Raw genomic sequence first — 13,382 nt, forward strand, 5'->3', positions numbered from 1 at the left:
ATTCACTTCAGAATATTTCTGTGGTTTATTAGGTCCTGAAACTAAATAAAGTTTTGTAAACATTTTCATTCCATGATTGTTAGTGGTAAAGAGAATATTTGTCGTGCATGGTCACTAAGCAAACAGAGTGAAAATACTTTTACAGTGAATATAAACAGTTTTATGGAGTATCAGAGAGCAAGAGGAAGCTGCAAATATAGAGCACCAGCAGCTGTTCTGGGGCAAGGTGGCTGCTCTGGATCCAGCTAGTAGCAATCTGTGTTTTGGCAAACAAGTGGGTGTGGGACTGTGTAATGGAATACAGCAACTTTTAAAATGGCTTAACTCATAAATGAATGGGAGGACTTATTTCTCACTTTTTTTTAGTTTTAATAGAAATTGGGAAAGTGGTCCAAAAATGATGCTGGAGAATGACTTGAATAAAACACTAGATTTATTTCAGTGTGATTGACACCCTTTCTCAATCCATTTTCCATGAGCATTCAGTTTCTGGTAGGAAAGCTTGGAAAAACAGAAACTAAAGCCTGTGCAAGAATATATGGCATTTCCAGCCTATATATTTATTATAAGATCCAGATTCTAAGAGATGCATTTGTTCTGCCACAAATAAATAATAAAAACACTAGCAAACTATGCATTCAGGCAAATTTATTTATGAACACTGAAGATATGTTTGGAGAAAGCTTTCAGCAAATACCTGGGAAAACAAATATAATTGAGAGCAGCCATGATGGCTTGTGGGAAATTTATCATTTAAAAAAATTAGATTATATTTTTAAAATTTCTTACTCAGCTCCAGTCTAACAAACATTCTAGGCTGTTATGCTGCAGCCAGGGCTAGTCTCCCAGCAAGCAGCTGTTCCTTCCCTTGAGGTTGCTAGAGTGACATTTCATTGCCAGCAGTATATTTTTGTGGTAACTAATGACTACATTTTGTTTTCATCCTTGGAAACATATTTGGGTGCAAAGCAGTGTCACCAATCCCACTGTGTGTGTTGTGACATGTTGGTATTCACCCTGGGTGCCGGACAGTGTCTGCGTGCCCTCGTTCAGGGGGAAGGACTACAGCTGCTATAAGCCCCAGGCTCCGTGGCCTCTACTCACCAATGGGTTTCCATAAATGCTTCTGTTTTGCCTATCAGTAGATTTCTTTCCGTGACAACCAGAAGTAAATGGGTTATATGTTCTCCAGGCAGCTGCTGTAATTTATTGTGGAAGACAAACCCAGCAGTATTAAAGCTGCCCTACAAGTAATGTAACCATACTAACTGGAAGGAAAATTGATTTTTAACTTCAGCTAGCTGAAGGGAATGGGCACAACAGTGACTTTGTCTTGTTCCTGCAATGTACCCACACACAGATAAGTTCAGCTGGCTGTTTTGGCTGGGGTGAAGGAGGTGCAGCTCTCAGACCAGTGTGTCCTGAGTACAGCTGATCCAGAGTATCCCTCAGTAGGACTGGGAGAGAAAAACATGCCTTTGATCCATCCTTATTGCCAGATATTTGTGACCTGAAGCTTTTATCCACTTGGGGGTCTACCTTTTTTTTTTGACAAGCTAGAGAGAGGCTGGTTGGTCTGATTCATGGCTGCAGCCACTTTTGCAGCAAACTTGCCTTCATCTCTTTCATTTATTTGTGCTGTTGGTTATTCTACTCATGATTGTAATGCATTGCACTCGTAACTGTGATAAATTATCTCTATGCATGAGATGGCTCTTTGGGGATTCCTCGGACACAGTTTTCAGAAGAACTCAGGATTCATAACTATCATCAAGAAACAGAAATAGTCCCTACCATCATTTGTGCCTCTGAATCGTGTAACAAATGGCCAGCACACTCCATGGCTGATATCCCTAGATATCAGCCAAATTTCTGCCAAAGTTCGCATTGTTATCCTTAGCCTACCAGCCCAACTACACTAAGCTCAAACATTTCAGTATGGTTCCTACTGTATTCCAGTCTGGACAATGGTTACTTTTTTCCCCATTTTCTCATCAGAAAGAATAGATTGTCTATGGGCATCATTAACAATACCAAAGAAACTGCAGCCTGGGCTTCCTTGACTAAAGCATTAATTACTGTATTTCTCTTAATCACCTGTTTATACTTGAAAATCAGTATGGAGTAACACCAAGCAGAGACTTACAGAAAACACTAATCCTATATTGAACCAGCACCACATAAGCATCCTTGCGCTGTACTTTTATAATTGTCTTTTACTCTTGTTTAAAAGACTATAACTATCAATAATGCTTTGTTCAGTACGTGTGTATATAATAATGTATACGAGGTCATTATTACAGTGTTCACTGTGGAAATAATGCAGTCATACAAAAGACACATTGCTCAAAATAAAACCTAATATAAATAAAGGAAGCTATAAAATGCTCTGTTGGGTCTGCTTCTGGACCTATTTAAAATCAATGGCAAAGTTCCCACTGACCTCAAGCAGGAACTAGCTTCTTTTTCTCTTTCTAGCTTTGTTTAGAAAGAAATACAATGACAGACTTGAAAGGTAAGATGAAATATTCGGGGAGAGGGAGAGGAATAAAGGAAAAAGAAATCAGAAGGGGATGAGGGAAAAGAAAGAGCTGTATTTTTAACATTTTGCATAGGATGTAACACGAATTGCTTAGGGGTTTTTTGGTTCGGGGGGAGGGGGTTCAGATTTTCCGTGTTCTGATTTTGCTGGAGTACTTCAGTATTTTAATGCTCATGTTTCTCTCCCAGCTCTTTTCACCCTCTTCTCTGTGGGCACTTCTACTGGCCCCAAAAGGCACGTGGTGCTTCTCAAGACCAAAAATGTGTTTGCCATTAAATATAATGTGTAAAATCTTACAATGCTTTCAGAAAAATAACGCTCACCTCCAAAATGAGGGGAAAATGGTACATAATCGTACATATAATTCACAACATTTATTTCCCCGGTAATTAATGTTGTCAGATTTTTCCTACATTGAATAGTCATACCTGAGGTGCACAGCGTTAAAGGGCACATTCACTGCTGACATAAATGCTAACTATGGCCACTTCGGTGAAGTTATCTCCAATTAAGCCAGCCATTACATTCGCTTCAAGGTATGCAATACATTTTAAATGATAGAAACAAGCCTAGGAAATGCCGAGTACTTCTATGAACTCTCTTTCATGTGTGTTGCCCCCCCGGACCCGGACTCCTTCCCCAAATCTGCCCGTTTTGTGCTAAGTGCCGCTGAGCAAAGCGCGGTGAGGGCCGGCGCTGTGTGTCCTGTTTACCCTCGCAATTAACGAAGCCGCGTTCAGCGAGAGACACCAAAGAGCCTGCTGCACTTAAAGGGCTAAGGAGAGGTGATAACAGCCCTCGCTCCGTTAAGGCTGGCTGCCCAGCTTTACTGAAAATGTAGTGACAGATAAAACATAAATCAACATCCTTATCATCCCGGCTTCCTTGCCTGCCAAATGGGGGTTTAGTTTATCAGCGACCCGCGGGCCCACTGGCGGCCTTTACACTTACAGCTGGTCAGCGGGGTGGGATGGGGTGGAAGCTAAATGGCTGCTCTAAAACGCCTTGGTGTAAACAACCCGGGGAAGGACTTCCTTGAACTGCCGGTTACCTGAGTGCGATCCATCTCACTAAAGCGCCTGCCCTCAGAGGGGTAGTATCGCTGGGAAAGAAAACAAATAAAAGACACCCAGTGTGTCCCAGCACAGGCACAGGCTGGGGAACGCCATCCCCTTGCGGGGTGAGGAGCCCACAGCAAGGGAGCTCCTTACAGCAGGGCTCAGGAGGTGGGCGACCGCCTCAGGAAGAAAGGGACTTTCTTGGCAGTGCAAGTGCACCTGCCTGCTTCCCTCATACTGTGACTGGGCTTTATATAGGTACACGCATACATGTATATGTACAGCATTTGCTCAGACCGCCTGTGAGCCCCATCACAAATGCAGTGGGGGCACGTCTTTCAAAGGCTCCGGTGTCACCTGAGGCTCAGGAGAGGACTATATTGAGGACACATTCATCCCCCGTTGCAAGCCAGTGGACTTCTTTCCCTGTGTTACAAATGGGTTGCTAAATGCATAGGAATTTTAAAAGTATTTGTCCCAATTAATGAGGTCATGGTTAGATTTTTGCATTAATCTTAGCTTGGAAAACCCAATTAAATTGGGCCTTGCTCATGGGGAGGGTGGGAGTTCGCATAGGGGAGCGCCTCAGTTTTTGCTAGTTATGGGAAGGCGCTGACATAATCACCCTCGTGCAAACACTTAGTGAAGATGAAATTAGCATTTGGATCAGTGGTTTATTTCTGCACTGAGATCTACTGTGGCAAATAACTTCTCGGGAACGTAAAGTGAGGCAACTGTAACAGTGGGTTTATGTCACTGTCAAAAAGAGTGTCAAATGCAGGCAGGTCTGACAGATACTAGCTCAAGACTTCTTTTTTTTTTTAAACTAAACTTGAATTCATTTAAAAAGTGTTCATTTTTTCCTATCACAGTCACATTTGGTTATAGGAAAGTAGAAGTCAAGCTACAATATTTTATTTAGAAAGCAAACTACCCTGTATTTCTTTGGATTTAGAAAGCCCTAGCTTCTGGCAACAACTCCATGGACAAGACAGGCAGAGCACAGGTAAATCATAGGCAGAAAGTGAAGATACCATGTCGTACCCATACTGTTGTACAAGAAAATGTAACACGTACAGACAACAGTGTTACATACATCAGAGCCAAACCTTCTGGCAAAAGAAGAAGATACATTTTATAATGGGATTTTTGCTTAATAAGTTGTCTTCACAAAGAAACATTTTCTAAAAGTGCTTCAAATATATGGGATATAAAGAAAGAAGCATCTATTCCCTGCCACATGTTCAGACTTGCATGTTTTAGGAAGCCATTCGTAATAAATCACACATGCGCAGAGCTTGTCTCTCTCTTTCCAGCAGACAAACATATGCCACAGATGGAATTGCTAGAACCAATGCGGCAGGGGCAAAAGCTTCCCATCACAACCTTTGCTTATAGGATTGCTAAACTTCACCATCAAGTTAAATTTTTTCCTATGGCAGGTATCCCCTTCCAGCTCTCTCTTTTTGGGTACTTGTTTGTTTAACTGTGTACTTTGGCAAGGTTAGCCAGGCAACAGCAACAAGTATTTGCACCCATATTTAACCAAAAGCCTCCACAAAAGCTTGTATTGTGCATGCTCAGAGTGTACGTACAAGAATTAGTTACTCCCTGAGAAGTCTGTCACAAAAGCATGTTTCAATTTAGAGCTACAAGGAGCTGAACAAAGTCTTTCTTGAGGGAACAGATAGCAAGAGAGCAGTCTCTGGAAAGGACAGAGGTGAGAGCAAAGCCCTTCCACTCCGAGTGCACTCCAGGCAGATAGGCAATGGAGGAAAAGGACTGGCCTGCAGACCCAGGAGAAGTAGAAGGCATATTTGGAGATGCAGCAAGTTTATAAGAGCTGGAAAGGTGGGAGAGGGCAGAAAATAGGGTGGGAAGGAAACCAAAGGCAGAAATCAAAGGCAAAGTCAGAGAAAAGGGTGTATGAAAGGGCCAGAGCCAGGATGTATGAGAGGATGAATGCAAGAAGCAAGCAGAGGTAGAGGGCAAGAGTCATTACAGGGATGCTGAGAAGCAAAAAAGTTGTAAATGTTGGTGAAAGTTCTACTTTAGTTCAAAGTTTCCAAACTGCCTCTGCTATAAGCTGTGAAATGTGCTTACAAAAATGACTAGCTGTCCTCTAGCTGCTGAAAATAGCCTAAAAAAGGCAAATTGCCTACTACTACAGCTACCAATTGCTATGTAGCCAAATATTTGTTTGTTCAAACAAAGTGTAAAGTAGGTTTTGAGAACAAACAACTGCCTATGATATCTGTTGGTGCCTTTCACCATTCCACATGACAGAACTGACTTTGAGATGGGGTTTTCTGGTTGCTTTTAATAATCAAAGCACAAAAAGTGGAATTACATTTCAGAAGTGACCTCCCAATGTTATGAATCTCTAGCATTTAGGTTGTCCAGATGACTTTAATTCTTCTCACTTATTCACATGTTTCATGAGAAGGGGTCCCTGCTGTTTTTTTCCCATGCAGCTCATTCATACATGTGCGAGGTTTAATGTAGGACCCTGTTGTGTTCCAGGTGCTATGGGTCACACAGTTTGGAAAAGGCTGTGGTGCTGCTCTGCGGTCAAAGGATGTAGTCCCTAATGGAGCCCCTCCAGAGCACAGGACCTGCTGCAGACCACGGGCCAGCCAAGCACCACTAAAGATGGCCCACTAGGTTGGAATGCAGAGCACAGTTTGGAAACCACTGGATTATGAAATAAACACAATCTTTTAATCTATACTGCCAAACATGCAAAGGAGAGTTTTTCTTGGAGGACTGTCAGGGCTGAGTAAGAGATAGACTCTTGTCTATAGCATTGCCATGGAAGCTGAGTGGAAATACAGTGAACTGTGTGAAGGAGAAATGTGCTCTTCCGGAAATCAGCACAAACATAGATAACTCAAAGAGAATGGTATTTTTTCATCTACAAAGCCTGTAAAGGTCATTCAGATGTTAACATCAGAACTCTCAAATTTTGCATCCTCAAAACCTTCATTAAAAACTGAAATGTACGTCTATGCATGGTAACCAGCACCATAAACTGCGGTTCAATTTCACACATGAAAATATCTCCCTGGATGTGTCACAGCCACAACCAGTACTAAGTCAAAGTTTATCATGCAGCTAAGTGTCAGAAATGAATGCCAAATAATTCAATATCATGAGTTTGGGCTTTCATATACGAACAAATAATTTATAATTACTTGGCCCATTATAACTTTTTCACATAAAAGGTAATGAAAGAAAAAGTTATTTTAGAAAATGGACACATTTCCTGACAAAGCCAGAGTTACACAATTTTGAAAGATAATATTTAACCTTTGGAAAGGCCAAAATTCTTTGGACTGACGCAGAAGTTATAAAGATAGATCTTGCCAAATGTAGAGTAATTTTTGAAGAATTACTCTTTTTTACAATACTAATACAAAAATTCTTGGACATGAAACTGAGAACTCTGGAACAGGAAGGAGAAATGATAGATGCTTTAAAGAACAAGTCTATTTAGAAGCAGTTTGTCTGAACTCTGTAACATATGCTGACAATAATACATTTTCATGCTTGACTGTATTTTACTAGCTCATTTCTTCATGCACAGAAAGTAGTCTATTTAGTCCATGGCATTTCAAAATATATCTTTTAAAAGTGGACAGCACTTGCTTACCTCTACATTTTATGAAAGAAAGGAGAAGAAAAGGGACATTCTGTGAGAGAGAATGCAAACATATCTAAACCTATTCATACGCTTATATTGAAGTTGATAAACACCATCTTGAAGAAGAGGAATTAACAATGGATATTTACCTTTTCTGCAACCTTCCATACCTTTAGTACCAGCAACTCCATAAATTTTTACTTCTGCAGGTGGTAAATGCACTTCCTCTGAAACAGAGCCCCCTATATAGATTTTCTGTTTATAAGAATATTGTTCACAAATAATATTCTTATTCAACTCCATAATTTCTTTTTTTTTTGCTATTCAATGCTGAAGCATTACACAGTTGTAACATGAAGTCAAGTTCTGTATTATATAATCCATAAACCTGAGAATTTCTAAGATGCTTAGGTTCTGGTCATTAGCTCTAGGATCAACAGCAGTTGTATCAAAAACTTCTGCAGCATGCTTTTGAGCTTTGCCACAATTTTCAAATATTAGGAAGAGTTTATTCCTGAAGTACTTCTCAAATTAGTAAAGTACATGACTGGATATGGTGTTTTATTCTCTCCTTCTTTGTACACACTTATTTCATTCCACCTCAGAAAAGCTACATTTCCAAAGTGTTTCTATTTCAGGATATGTTGAGGAAAATTCCACCCAAATGAAGAATTTCATAATAGCAAAGAAAAAAGAAGAGAGAAGCAGGGAGGAAGGAAACAGCAAATGTTGAGAACACAACATCTGTAAAATGCACCAACAATTCCAAGCTTGCAATGGGCTGTCACTGCATACACAAAGAGGAAATTTCATTTAAAAGTTACAAAAATGACCTTGCTTTGAACCAAGTGAATGCAATTTCTTCTGAACTGAATGGAAAGTTAAGAAGTTTGGATTAAATGTTTTACCAGTGCCAATGTCCCAGAACTTTCTTTGGCTCTATATTCTCCTTTCCTATGTTTGTCAGCTGAATTTAATGTTCTCTTCTTTTTGTCTTCTGGTCTCTTTGACCTTAATGTGACATTTTAGTTGGGTGATTAATTACTATTAAATGGCACTGCATTTATTAAATGGAGTCCTTGTCTGCGTAAGAGCACAGTTACAATGCAACGATTCAGTTTGATAAGCTTAAATATACACAGTTAGATGTGGTAATATCTAATTTGTCAAGGATCTTGTGGCTAGCTTTTCTGCCACACAGCTAGAGAGGACATGTGACTGCACAAAAAGCTTAATATTCTGAGCTTAAATGTCCTCAGTAAATTGATCTTCTCTATCATGTAATCTTATTTCAGAGTGTGCAGGAGACAGTAAAGTTCCACACAAGCCTAAGTTGCCTTAATACTAGGCCTGAGGGTTCCTGACCATAAAAATAAAAGCTATGTGACAAGATTTGTATGTCTCTTTTCCGCAGACAACAGCTGACTTGCCTTGCCAGAAGCTTTCTTTCTGGGTTAATTGAATAAAAAGAAGAATAAATGTCAGTAAAAGGATGAAAGGTTCATTGAGAAAGAAAAGATCCATCTGTAGTTTGAACACCTAAGTGAAAAAGAAATCATGAATATTTAATTTAGTAAATGAAACACCAGCAGCTGACATTGTAATCAACCAGGTTACTATTCTGTCAATTATATTCTCCCAACACTGCTTTATTCTTTGTTTATCTAAGTTGATTGGGAACATTTTATTTTTTTTTCAGACTGTGCTGAATCATCAAAACAAAACTTCTTGCAAGCAAAAGGTTGGTTTTGTTTTGACATCTGCTGGGAAAAAAATTCAGGCCCAAGGTGGATGACCTGGATAAAATCAGAATGGGAGGGAGGCTTTCACAAAAAGCTCAGTGGTTTGGGTATTCATGGGAAAGACAGACAGCAGTTGGATCTAGTTCTTGCCTGATTCTTATGTCAATTCTTTTCTCCTTTGGTTAAACACTAACTGGGCCAGCAAGAGGAAGAACAGAAGCTGTTCTCAGGTTGCGCACTCAGTCCTTGTGTCTTCCACTTCCAACATGTATCCGAGCTCCTACACCTGCAGAGTCAGTGCCCGTCTTTACAACCCTCTCCCACTCCACATAAAACGACAAGAAATTAAAATAAAAAGAAGAGAGAGATCAGGCTAATATGAGAAATCAGAGGTCTGCAGCTTTATCTCAAACCTGTGGGTAGTTTTTGACAGTGCAAATTGTAGTAGTGTTGTAGAGAGAGGAGGCATTCACCTCATCTGAATTTAGGTATTTACAGGGATCTCCTTGTAGAGATATTGTGGAGAAGTGGATAATGTTTGGGCATGCATCCTCAGACCTACTTTAGATCTGAGATAAATACCTCCATATCAACCATAGTGGGAATTCAGACGCAAACCTCCATGGGAGAGACATTTACATGTGATCAGGGAAGAGCTCCCACCATTCTGCTGGAAAACAGAAGCATGAGCACTATAATATATGTGCATGCTGTTCGCACAATGAAGATTTAAGCTGAACTCTGCACACAAGGAGATATTGAACTTGCATGCTCTGCAGGTTTGCAGACACTCTACCATCTGGAGACACTGCAATAACTCTGCCTTGAGGCCAAACATCAGTAGTAAACTGAATCTAAATGAACCAAGAAAGGCTATAATCCTGACTACCTCTAAAAGGATTGTAGCGGTGTCTCGACTACTGATGACAGTCTAATGATAAGATTGCATAAGAAAAACATTCTTACAATTCTCATTAAGGATTAAGTCACCATACTCCCAGTTGCTGCTGCGTAGATTTGTCCACCTCCATCTCCCATTAGGATCAGCAGGAAAAGAGGCACATTCGTATTGCCCAGAACCTTATGGGCTCAGGATTACGGGAAGGGAGATGCATCAGATGTATGCTTTGGCAGACTCAAAATGTTCATCTTTTGAAAATGCTGGACACTGGAAATATGTCAGGCACTTCTTCCTGACAATTTTCTAGGAATTAGATTCAACTACAGAAACTGATTTTTAGTCTGGGCATAGGATCTTCTGAAGAAGCACTCATTCCCTACCTTCTTCGCAGAATATAAGTATTTTTTCATTAGTGTAATTTGCTATTTTTAGGATTCAAACCAAAGGCACAGTTAACAGTTAGTCCCCGTGATCTTCGGAACTAATTTCTAGAAAACACTGGTCAACTTTGCAAACACATTCCTATCTTGGTCTCAAAAATAGTGGAAATATTTTCAAGTGTCAGAATGTTCTATTTCTAAAGCCACTTTAAATTTACTTTATATGATTATTAAAAACTGGTCAACATCAACACAATACATTTCATGTATATCTAAATGAATTGTTTTGATTGATCCAAAGGAAAATTTTATTTCAATAAAGTATTGGAAATATTCTTAAAGATTTTACAGGTCACAAAATGCATTTTCAAACCAGGACTAAACCTTCATTTTGGCAGATGATAAAATATTATATTATCTCCTCTATAACATTTGTGAATTTGCAAACAGTAGACAGGACATAGGCAGAGAATTTACCTTTTGTGAAAGATATGGTAGGCTACCAGTTTTGATCATTCAAAATATAAGAACAAGTTCCTGCTGTTCAAATCACAGGACAGCTTACTTTGTAGAAATTAAACTAAAAACACAATCTAACATACATTTTTCTATATAGAGAGAAAAAAACCCCCACAGATTCATAATACGGACTGTTGATCAGCATAGTAATTTGCAAGTCATAGTTTAATGTTCTCCACTCTGCCTAGGTAAGTGATCAGGGAAATAACTGAAAGTCTGTAAAACGGAGGAGTATAATATTATATGACAACACATCAGTAATGGTTTCAAATTACAAGCTAAGCTGTACAGGGAAAAAAATATTTTAAAGTCTTCTCCCCTTTCCCCCAAACACACACACAATTTCCTCTAGAAGAAAACACGAGAGAAATAAATGCATTGCTCACTCTTTCTTGGAGGTATATCGAATGCTGATTAATTCTAAATCTTCGGAATTGTAATGTGAACATCAGAGCAAACTTGGCCTTACAATGCTTTCCTGTAACTCAAAGGGCTGTACAAAAGTGACTGTGTTGAAAGAATTATAGCCAAGGACATAACTGTAATGAAGTATTATCACGGACATATAATATTATCAAAATATCAAACTCTACACATGTCAACAGTCACCCAACATGATTAGAGGCAGATCTGGTTTTCGGTTTAGGTAAATGTAGGCAGTTGTTTACGTTGGCAGATCACGGGGGGAAGGGAGGAAATGAAATGCTCCAGTACAGGGTGCCACGGCCCCACCGCCTCTTTTGTAGACCCTGAGAGAAAGACAGGCAGGGAGAGGAGCTGCACACCCTGCGATCAGATCAGCTCAGAGAAGGAGCAGAAGCTTAGTGCTCGCCTGCCCACCAGCTCCTAGTAAATCTGCTCCCTCCCAATAAATCCCTGCTTTATTTCTCCGGTCCTCCACATTTACCTCCAGGGATCGAAGGGGAAGAAACAAAACAACCCCCCTGCCCACCACCACCTCCAGATCACTGGTGGCTCCCTGGAGCCCACAGCCAATTCCTTTCAATCCCCTTGCCTGACTGGAGCCACCAACCCAGGCAAGGTTTGCGGCAGGTCCTCAAGCCCATCGACCTGCTCCCAGGTCTGCGTCTTCTCTCAGAAGCTGTCACGGTGCCCCAGTGGCTTCCCCTTCCAAGCCTTTGTCTACAAGGCTGGGTGCTGAGCCACCAAGCAAACAGGCATGTATTAAATCGAAACATACCCACCATTAAGCATGGCTAAAGGTGAGCATGTCGAAGAAAGGCAGTGTCTGCTGTCAGTTTTCAATCCTTTTGAACTGCAGCCTTATACAACCATGCTCTGTGGCTGTTATTTATGAGGTGAACTGAGGATATGACAGCCTCATCTGCTGATGTGACAGAAAAAGCACATCGTTTGCTTTGAACCTTGCAGAAACGTGGAAAACTTTCTTGTGCTCCTTTCAGCGTAACCCTGCTCCAAGAACCATATTGACTTGTAATAGCTTCTGTTTATGCAGTGCAACAAGCTGAGGTCAGTGGGAAAGTGTCAGCTGCAGCGTATGACTTTGCTTTCACTGCATCATGGAACTTGGCACGGCCTCGCAATGACAGATAACAAACTGCATTCTATAGCTTTCAAAACCCTCAAAGGATATGTGGCTGGGAAAGGCTTGCAAATGCCTTCTCTTGATTAATACTCACAAAACTGAAGTGATCATAATTTAGTCCTAGCAAAGAGATGTACTTCTTTGTAGCAGCAATAAAGAAAGACACGAAAGCCCACAAACCTACACAATACACAGAAATCATCTTTAAAGAAATTCACAGTCATCATGCCAGACACTAAATGAATTATTTCTCTCATTTCTTGTCTCACCGCAGCTTCCTCCCACTTGGACACACATGTTAGGCATTCAGTTAACCTCAAGCATAGCTCTCCTGGCCCTATCGCTGTATCTGCACTCCCATCACGAGGGTATGCTAGACTACATTTTTGCAATGTAAAAAGAGTGACATCATTTTTTTCTTAAAGTAGCTTGTCTGTAAGAACGCTTCAATTATATGCAGCTCAGCTCAGCCCCAGAATATGCTCGTTCCTATGCACTTTTCCATCCTGTGCTCAGCACATTGTTCAGAGCCGCTCCTACTCACAGCCCAGCACTGTATACCCCATTCTGAACCTCTCATTTTCTATCTACAGCAGCTGCATTTGCTTCCCCGTCTATAACTTTCGCCGACCTCCTGCTCTTGCATTGCACTTCCTGGGAAGTGTTTTGTTCACGGACCCAGCGGAGGAATATGTTATGACAATGGAGTTTTAAGGAAAGCTTTTTGTTTTGTTGTGTCATGCACTTTATCCATCCCATTTTGTCATCTGGTGGTTTTCCTTTCTTGTTCTGGCACATATTTCATGGCTAAAGCTATTTCACAGGCAGCCTTGGAAGTCAATCCTTTTTCAGATAACAACTTTTTTCAGCTGATCCACCTTCCTATCTACTTACAAATCCATCAGAGAGCGCTTTATTTGGCTACAGTCCTGCATCGTATACTGGAATATTTATAGAATGAGTTAGAATGTCATGATATTCACCAGCCTGAGGTGAATCACAGAATTATTTTTTTTAATTACCTTCTTTG

General features: G+C 40.4%; 1 long non-coding RNA gene across 6 annotated transcripts in view; it reads right to left on the bottom strand.

Moving 5' to 3' along the window:
* Nucleotides 1–12,215, bottom strand: part of LOC140651886 (uncharacterized) — a 46,535-nt gene extending 34,320 nt beyond the window's left edge. Inside the window, exons 1-3 of one of the 6 annotated variants that reach the window (XR_012042569.1) lie at nt 11,991–12,215; nt 11,172–11,534; nt 7,393–7,470 (exon numbers count right to left, since the gene is read on the bottom strand). This is a non-coding gene — a long non-coding RNA (uncharacterized lncRNA). Of the gene's footprint in view, nt 1–7,392; nt 7,471–8,151; nt 8,230–9,951; nt 10,029–11,171; nt 11,535–11,986 lie in introns of those variants that run through there. The other 5 variants (XR_012042568.1, XR_012042570.1, XR_012042572.1 and 2 more) reach the window with 5 other exon arrangements.
* Nucleotides 12,216–13,382: the final 1,167 nt, after the last annotated feature.

The sequence above is a fragment of the Ciconia boyciana genome, chromosome 5 (assembly GCF_034638445.1).
Source record: "Ciconia boyciana chromosome 5, ASM3463844v1, whole genome shotgun sequence".
Taxonomy (NCBI): domain Eukaryota; kingdom Metazoa; phylum Chordata; class Aves; order Ciconiiformes; family Ciconiidae; genus Ciconia; species Ciconia boyciana.